A 6,703-nucleotide genomic window follows, 5' to 3' on the forward strand; every position below is an offset into this window, starting at 1 on the left:
GCAATAAAGCGAAGCGCAATAAAATGAGGTATGCCTGTACAAGCAGCCTGTAGAAGAAAAGTGAGCTTCAAATAGGACCAGGGGTTCATCCATGCAGATTGTTTCAGAAGTGGGATCTAAATATTACAAATGCAAAAGTAGTGGTTGAAAGGGTCCCTAAATCTTTGGTTACACCTCCTTATAGTGTTTCTTTATTTAACTGGTATAAGAGAAATGGCCTCTCTCTCTCTTTTAGTACAAGACAGCACATATCCATCATCCCACCATCACCACTCTGTAAGTCATAAAAGCTACAGTTAAAATTTCCAAGGCTAGCCCATTTCAGTTTTCAAAAACTTAGATTTGTTAAGCAATATTAAAAAGTTTGTTTTCTACCAAAAAAATAAATAAAAAAATAAAAATTTTACTGAAAAGCAACTAGTCAAAAAAGTAGTTTTCCTCTCAATGCTCACATTGCCCATGGATTTAGTCCTCAATGAGAATTACTAGACAAGATAGTTTTGACAATATGGTAACAAAAAATTAAATTTAAAAGCATTTAACTGCTATCTAATTAATCCAATTAATCATAACCTAGGTCAACAGACCTGTCAGACCAGATGACACCTAGCAAAATAGGGCTATCAGTCACCCTCTCTTGCAGATAGCTCCACCTAAATGGCACAAGGCCAGAATGGTTTCTCAAGTTCCCATGCTTGAAGTACTTAATACAGTTTGCACAACAAACTGGCAGTCCTAAATCTGGAAGGAGATAAAGAGAATGCAATATTTTCTTAATTTCTCAAACTCCCACATATGAAACTCTTGCTAAGCTACAATTAGCAATAGCAAAGCTGTAGCCCTGTCCATTAGCATTTCCTAATGGCAGTAACTATGAGTCTTACAGTGCTGACAGCTTACTGTTACCTGATAGTGCTACTTAGGAGTTACTTGTCAAGAGAAGAAAAAGAAAAAACAAAAGGGGATGACAGACTGGGTGTATAGGAACAAAGAGAAAAACAAAAAAACTGGTCCAAAAAACTGAATGAGTTACAAAGACAGACAAATTAGAGGCAATAGCTTTTGTGGGTGATATCATTTATTGGACCAAGTGCATGGTTAGAATATTTAAGCAAGCTTTTCAGTATCTCAGAATAATATATACAGACAATACCACTGTATGGGCTACTAAAACCCTTGCTAACACAAATTTATAACATATCACGACGTGAAAGAGAAAACTGATGCAGAGAGGTGGTGTAGACAGAATTCTAGTCACACAAATTTCCACAAGGCCCATCAGAGCCAACTGCTGTTTTCACCAGGCTGGCATCTCAATTATATTTTGAAAATAATATATATATTTAGCCTCAAAAAGTATTAGCTTTTAAGCCATTTAAAATCAGCTCTTCTATAAATTACCTTTGCTATACGGAACACAGCTAAAACCTTCAATAAATTCTGAAGTAGGAACACATAAAAGTCCATTTCAGTTAGAGATTACACACTGTAATGCTTCCACAGACCAAGTTTACTGAACATACTTGAAGCCTTGCATCCCTCTATTTCCCATTCCCTCCCCACCCCAACCAGCTCCTTGTGTGGAAAGAAGTCTTTCAGTGCATAAAATGTTCTAAACAGAGGCATATTCTTAGGCTGGAAGGTGTTAGTAACAGAAATCAACAAGTTCTTTGATCTAGTGACAACTGCAGAGGCTGGAACCTATGACCCTGTTAAATAAATGGCATGGACTGTCTAGGCATATCCAATCGAGTGCACACGTGGTTTGTGATGCAGGCATTCTCCACGCTGATAATCTGCAGCATGGCGGTGGGGTTGATACTGGGAGATCCCAGTGTCAGGAAAACCTGCAGCAAGAAAAAAGTGGGGCGGCACACATGGTGGCAGTGTGCACCACTCGAAACCAGAGTATGGCCAGCCAGATGCACACTCCAGCTGCCAGTCAGGCTCCACATGCCCAGATGACCACTGCTGCAGCCCTGGGAGGCCTCCAGAACCCAAGCTAAGGCTTCTGGAACCAGCCCAGGTGCTGGCCCCAGCCTCTCCTACCTACCTGGAGCATTTTTCCCTGTGCTAACCCCATATGCAGGGGCCAGGGCAAAAAGCAGTGATACAAATTTGCGACACTGCTTTTTTCCGCATTGCAAGTGCACACCCCTGCTCATGGGAGCGTGGCCTCTGTGTTCCCTCTTCCTTACTTCCAGTTCAATTTTCACCAAACTCAAAAGGGTTCTGCCTATTGACACCAAGAACATTCCTTCAAACTCTGAAATAACTGTCTAAGCAAATGTATCTGTATTTTCATAAAGAGTTATCACTATGAGAAGATAACGTACCACTTTTCTTGAAATCATAGCCTATATTAAGGTCAGGAGAGAAGAATATTCAGTACTATGATACTGCTCTTTCATATACAGTTCAGATGTTCATGTTACTGGTGTCCACAGCTGTGCTCAGTTTTCATCAAGTTCCCTTTTTTTATTTTTTTCACTGAACACAGTACAGTTCTCTATTAATTTATAAAAACTAAGGTGAAACGGGCATTTATAATTTTGCATTAAGAGTCAATAAGCGTGTAACAAAATATGAACAGAACTCTACAATTTTTTTATATTGCTATGTTTACTCTGTTTTTTCTGGTAAGATAAATGTGAAATTGTGCTACCCTTAGTAAATATGAAAAAAAACAAAAAAAACAAAAGCAGAACAAGAAATTAGATTTAAAAAATTAAAGAATACAAATACCTGAATGAAGAGAGCAAAACATCTTCAAAGAGAAACATATTACAGTGTGGAAGAGTGTCCCACGGAACGATGTGAAAATACCATTCCTTGGGACCTTCAAAAACAGACTGGACAGAGCATTTTTTTTAAAATAATGCACCAGAAGTATTCAGCATTGACAATGCAATAGACCCACTAGATCTTCTTATATATAGTTTATAACTAAACATTTATATAATACTATATATTATATCCTGTCTCTTCAGAGAGGAAATTACTGTCAACAAATGATGGGTACCTATCCAAAAAGTAAATATAATGTAATTCAGCAACATGCATTCAATTAGGATATGGCCATTTTTGTTTGGCTGATAACAAAATGAGCAGAATATTCAGATACCATGAAAGGTTAAAGAAAACACAATTATCTCAGTTGCTTTGGATGAACTGAATAGGAACACACAAGTTCTTTAACAACTTTTATCATCAGATATAACAGTAAGCCTTATTATGTGCCATATCCCAGGAAAAGGACCTCCATTTTTCTGACAACCTGGAAATATATTAAGACAAACCCGGAAAAAATCTAGCCCACAAACTGAACTACTCGTCTGACAATTATGTGAGCTGTTCACAAAGTTGGAGTGTACTCAATTAAAGGAAATAATTACTTGTTTTAATATGGGACTGGGCACATGAGGTCAACAAGCTCTCAGTAATTTGACAATATAAAAACTAAGAGAAATATTCTAAGTGGGGAACCATGCAAGATTCCTTTTTAGCCTCTCCTACTCATGCTTACTCAAAGATTTCAAAAATTTAAGCAAAGCAAGAACAGTTCTTTGAAGTTTTGGAAGAGAATAGGATATACTATTTCCCTTGCTATTGTTATAATCATATCCCTGGCTATTGTTAAAAATGTATCATTCTGTAAGCCAAGAGAATAACTCAACAGAAAAGAACAAAAATAGTCTGAGTCAGCAAGAACATTCCCAAAGGAGTTAGCATTCACAATAAGCTTTAATTATTTAACAAATAGACCAGCTTCCCAATTTGAGGTTCAAGGCAATCTCATTAAATCTGGGTGTGGAGCCTGATCTTCCCAGTGAGTCTTACAAACCCATCTCTTGTCAAGTGGGAAACAAAACTGAGTTGGAGTCAGCTCCTTCTGAACTGGGGATCAGTTAGTGCCTCGCACCACTGTCATACATACCTTGTCTGCCACAAAGATCAACAGTACTTAAGATCTTCACTTCCAATTAGCCAAATGAAGGTTAAAACCTTTTTTTTTTTTTGCATCTTTTGTTTATGTGACTGCTGTGGCTCTTTAAAGGATTCTGAAAGTCACTTGGGAACTCACAGCTCCAAACTATGCATGGCTCAACAATAAACATTACTTAAGGTAAACTTTCCTGGTACCCTTCTCTCTCCTTAACAAAGTTACTTACCTGGTTAAGAATCAAGTGACATTGGGAATCTCATACCAAATTGAAGGTAAATATGTTAAGGGGGAAGAAAAGAACGATATCAGGGGAAAAGGCACTTCCTATTACTTAAGCTCATAACACACTCTGTAGCATACAGAGGTGATGCCGTAAGAATATAGAAATCTTTTACTACATTAATTCAGGCCACTAAAAAATTGCTTTATTGTGAATAACTTAAATTATGTAAAAATACCATTTTCTGTCAGGGTTGCATCACGTATTTCCTAGACCAGAGACAATACAGCGTCTTTAAACCTTGATGATTCCTATGCAAGCAGTAGCCATCCAAAGACAATGACATGGTTAAAACCTAGGAAAGGCAATCCTGCCAGGTTTGTGTATGGGGTTAGGGGCAGTTAGACAGTGGAAAATCCCTGAACAGGAAAGCCGAAGACTAAAAAAACTGATTGAGACTGAAAAACATGGAGTTGGAGAGACTTAAAGAAAAATCTCAGAAGCATGAGTATGGGAAAAGAACAGAGGGTTAAATTTTTGTATAGAGGGTTTTCATTTAACTATGACAGCAGTCAAGGGAAAACAGAACTGGCTAAATGAAAGAAACTCCATGAGTTAGAGAAGCCACATGGAAGAGGGGGATACTGGACTCCTTGGGAGACTCTGATGTATGCCAAGAGAACAGTAGTAAGCGTGAAAAAACTGAAGCAAGAATGTACATATAGGGTTTCAGGTAAAACAATTAAGGGTAGGGATGAAAGGAAAAGGTGGGGAGTTTACTTTTTCTTACAACTGTCTATTAAAGCTGCTTCACTCAGTACACACCCATCCATTCTACTCCTTGGTGCATAAATTATACTGATTTATACTTCCTTATTGACAAATGTACACAGCACAGTAACTTACACTAACATTTATCTACATTTGGCTCATGCTTACACTAGGTCTCAATGTACTGTATTTATTCAAATCCAATATGAGGGGTTTTTATCCACCATTCAATGTGTCAGGGAAAAAAAGCCATGCCTCAGATTTGAGTACCAGCCCAGGACTGGCAGCTGCTGCAGTTCTGGCTCCAGCCCCACCTGTGTATAGAATATAAGATAACCTCCCCAATAATTAGATTTTATGCATGGAAAATTAAAATTTGTCGAACAGTCTTCTTATATTAGTCTCCCCCACTGCTGCGGCAGGTAAAACAGACTCCTGGCCCTTGCCCCCTCGCCTGACCTGTGGTGCCAACCCGTGCCACCTGTACCCTCCATCATTTGCCCCCTTGCCACCTGTTGAATAGAGGGGGGAAATCTCATACTGGATTTGAGTAAATATAGTAATTATTGGGGAATCCTCTCAAATTTGAAATCATCTTAGATTCAGGTAAGTAAAGTATGCACACATTGTATATGTACCACTACAAAGACTGTTTTAAATTTATAAAAACGGTACAGTTTTAAATTGCATACATCTCATCTTTAAAAAAAGCTCCAAGTATGCTTGTTCCCTTTCCCATGAAGTGATGATGTATTATTTATTGAAAAGCACAAGCATCAATTAGTCACCGTTGTATGAACACACAGCAAAAGAGTCTATTACAGGGACTTGTCCCAGAGAGAAGAGTTAAGGTGTTTGAATGTCTTGACTTTTTGCCATTTGAATATCAATCTCAATGCTGAATTAAATGTAGGCTAATACAAATACTTAAATATATTTAATATGAACATATATCATTGCATTTACAAATGCAATTCTTTAGACAAGACAACTTTAACAGCTATGTAAGTTTAGCATCACTTAACTATGGTCACTCTAAATTTTATTTATGCACGTTCTTCTTGCACTAAATAAAAAGTCGGGAGAGAAAGAATTTTTTTTTTAAAATAGTTACCAGGTTTTCCTTAGAGGTATAACGCAGATTAAAGTGTCTAGTATCACAGTTTTGTGTAGCAACCATAGTAAACTGGGTCTGTTTGTTTTTTAAGATTTCATACCTGTACTTCTAGCCACTTGATTCATACCGTGTAGCAGGATAAGCTGCAACTTTATCCATTCAAATAAGTCAGTTTAGCATTCAAAATGATATTGTCCATGTCTAAAGTGATAATGTGTCACCTAGAGATTGACTAATTCTTGGGGGTGAAATATATATCTGCTGTGGGATGACTAATAGTTGATGCTCTGCAAAAAAAAAACCTCTCACCATTAAAAAATGCCACATGCTCAGATATAGACACACTGATCTAAGTTATCCCCTGATCTGGATATTATAATCAGGGATTCGGGTTTTCCGTTTCCCATGTGAAACCAGAGAAAAATCAAGTTTCCCCTTTTTATCAGAGAAAATGTGGATTTCCTGCTTTTGCAAACAGCTCTGCAGGCTGGCTGAGCTCCAGCCTGCAAAAGCTGTTTGCAAACAGGGCAGGAAACCCCAACCCTGCCCAGAGGGGGAGGGGGAGAGCAGGGCCTGAGACTCACTCACCCATGGCTCCACTCAGCTCAGCTCAGCCCGACTTTTCTCCTGGAGCCTGCGAGGTAAGTGT

At 38.1% G+C, this 6,703-nt stretch overlaps 1 protein-coding gene across 3 annotated transcripts in view; it reads right to left on the reverse strand.

Annotated features, from left to right (window-relative positions):
* Positions 1–6,703, reverse strand: part of STK3 (serine/threonine kinase 3) — a 439,103-nt gene that overhangs the window by 384,201 nt on the left and 48,199 nt on the right. The window lies entirely within an intron of this gene.

This window comes from Gavialis gangeticus, unplaced genomic scaffold, assembly GCF_001723915.1.
Source record: "Gavialis gangeticus isolate Ggan-Ray unplaced genomic scaffold, GavGan_comp1, whole genome shotgun sequence".
In the NCBI taxonomy this organism is placed as follows: domain Eukaryota; kingdom Metazoa; phylum Chordata; order Crocodylia; family Gavialidae; genus Gavialis; species Gavialis gangeticus.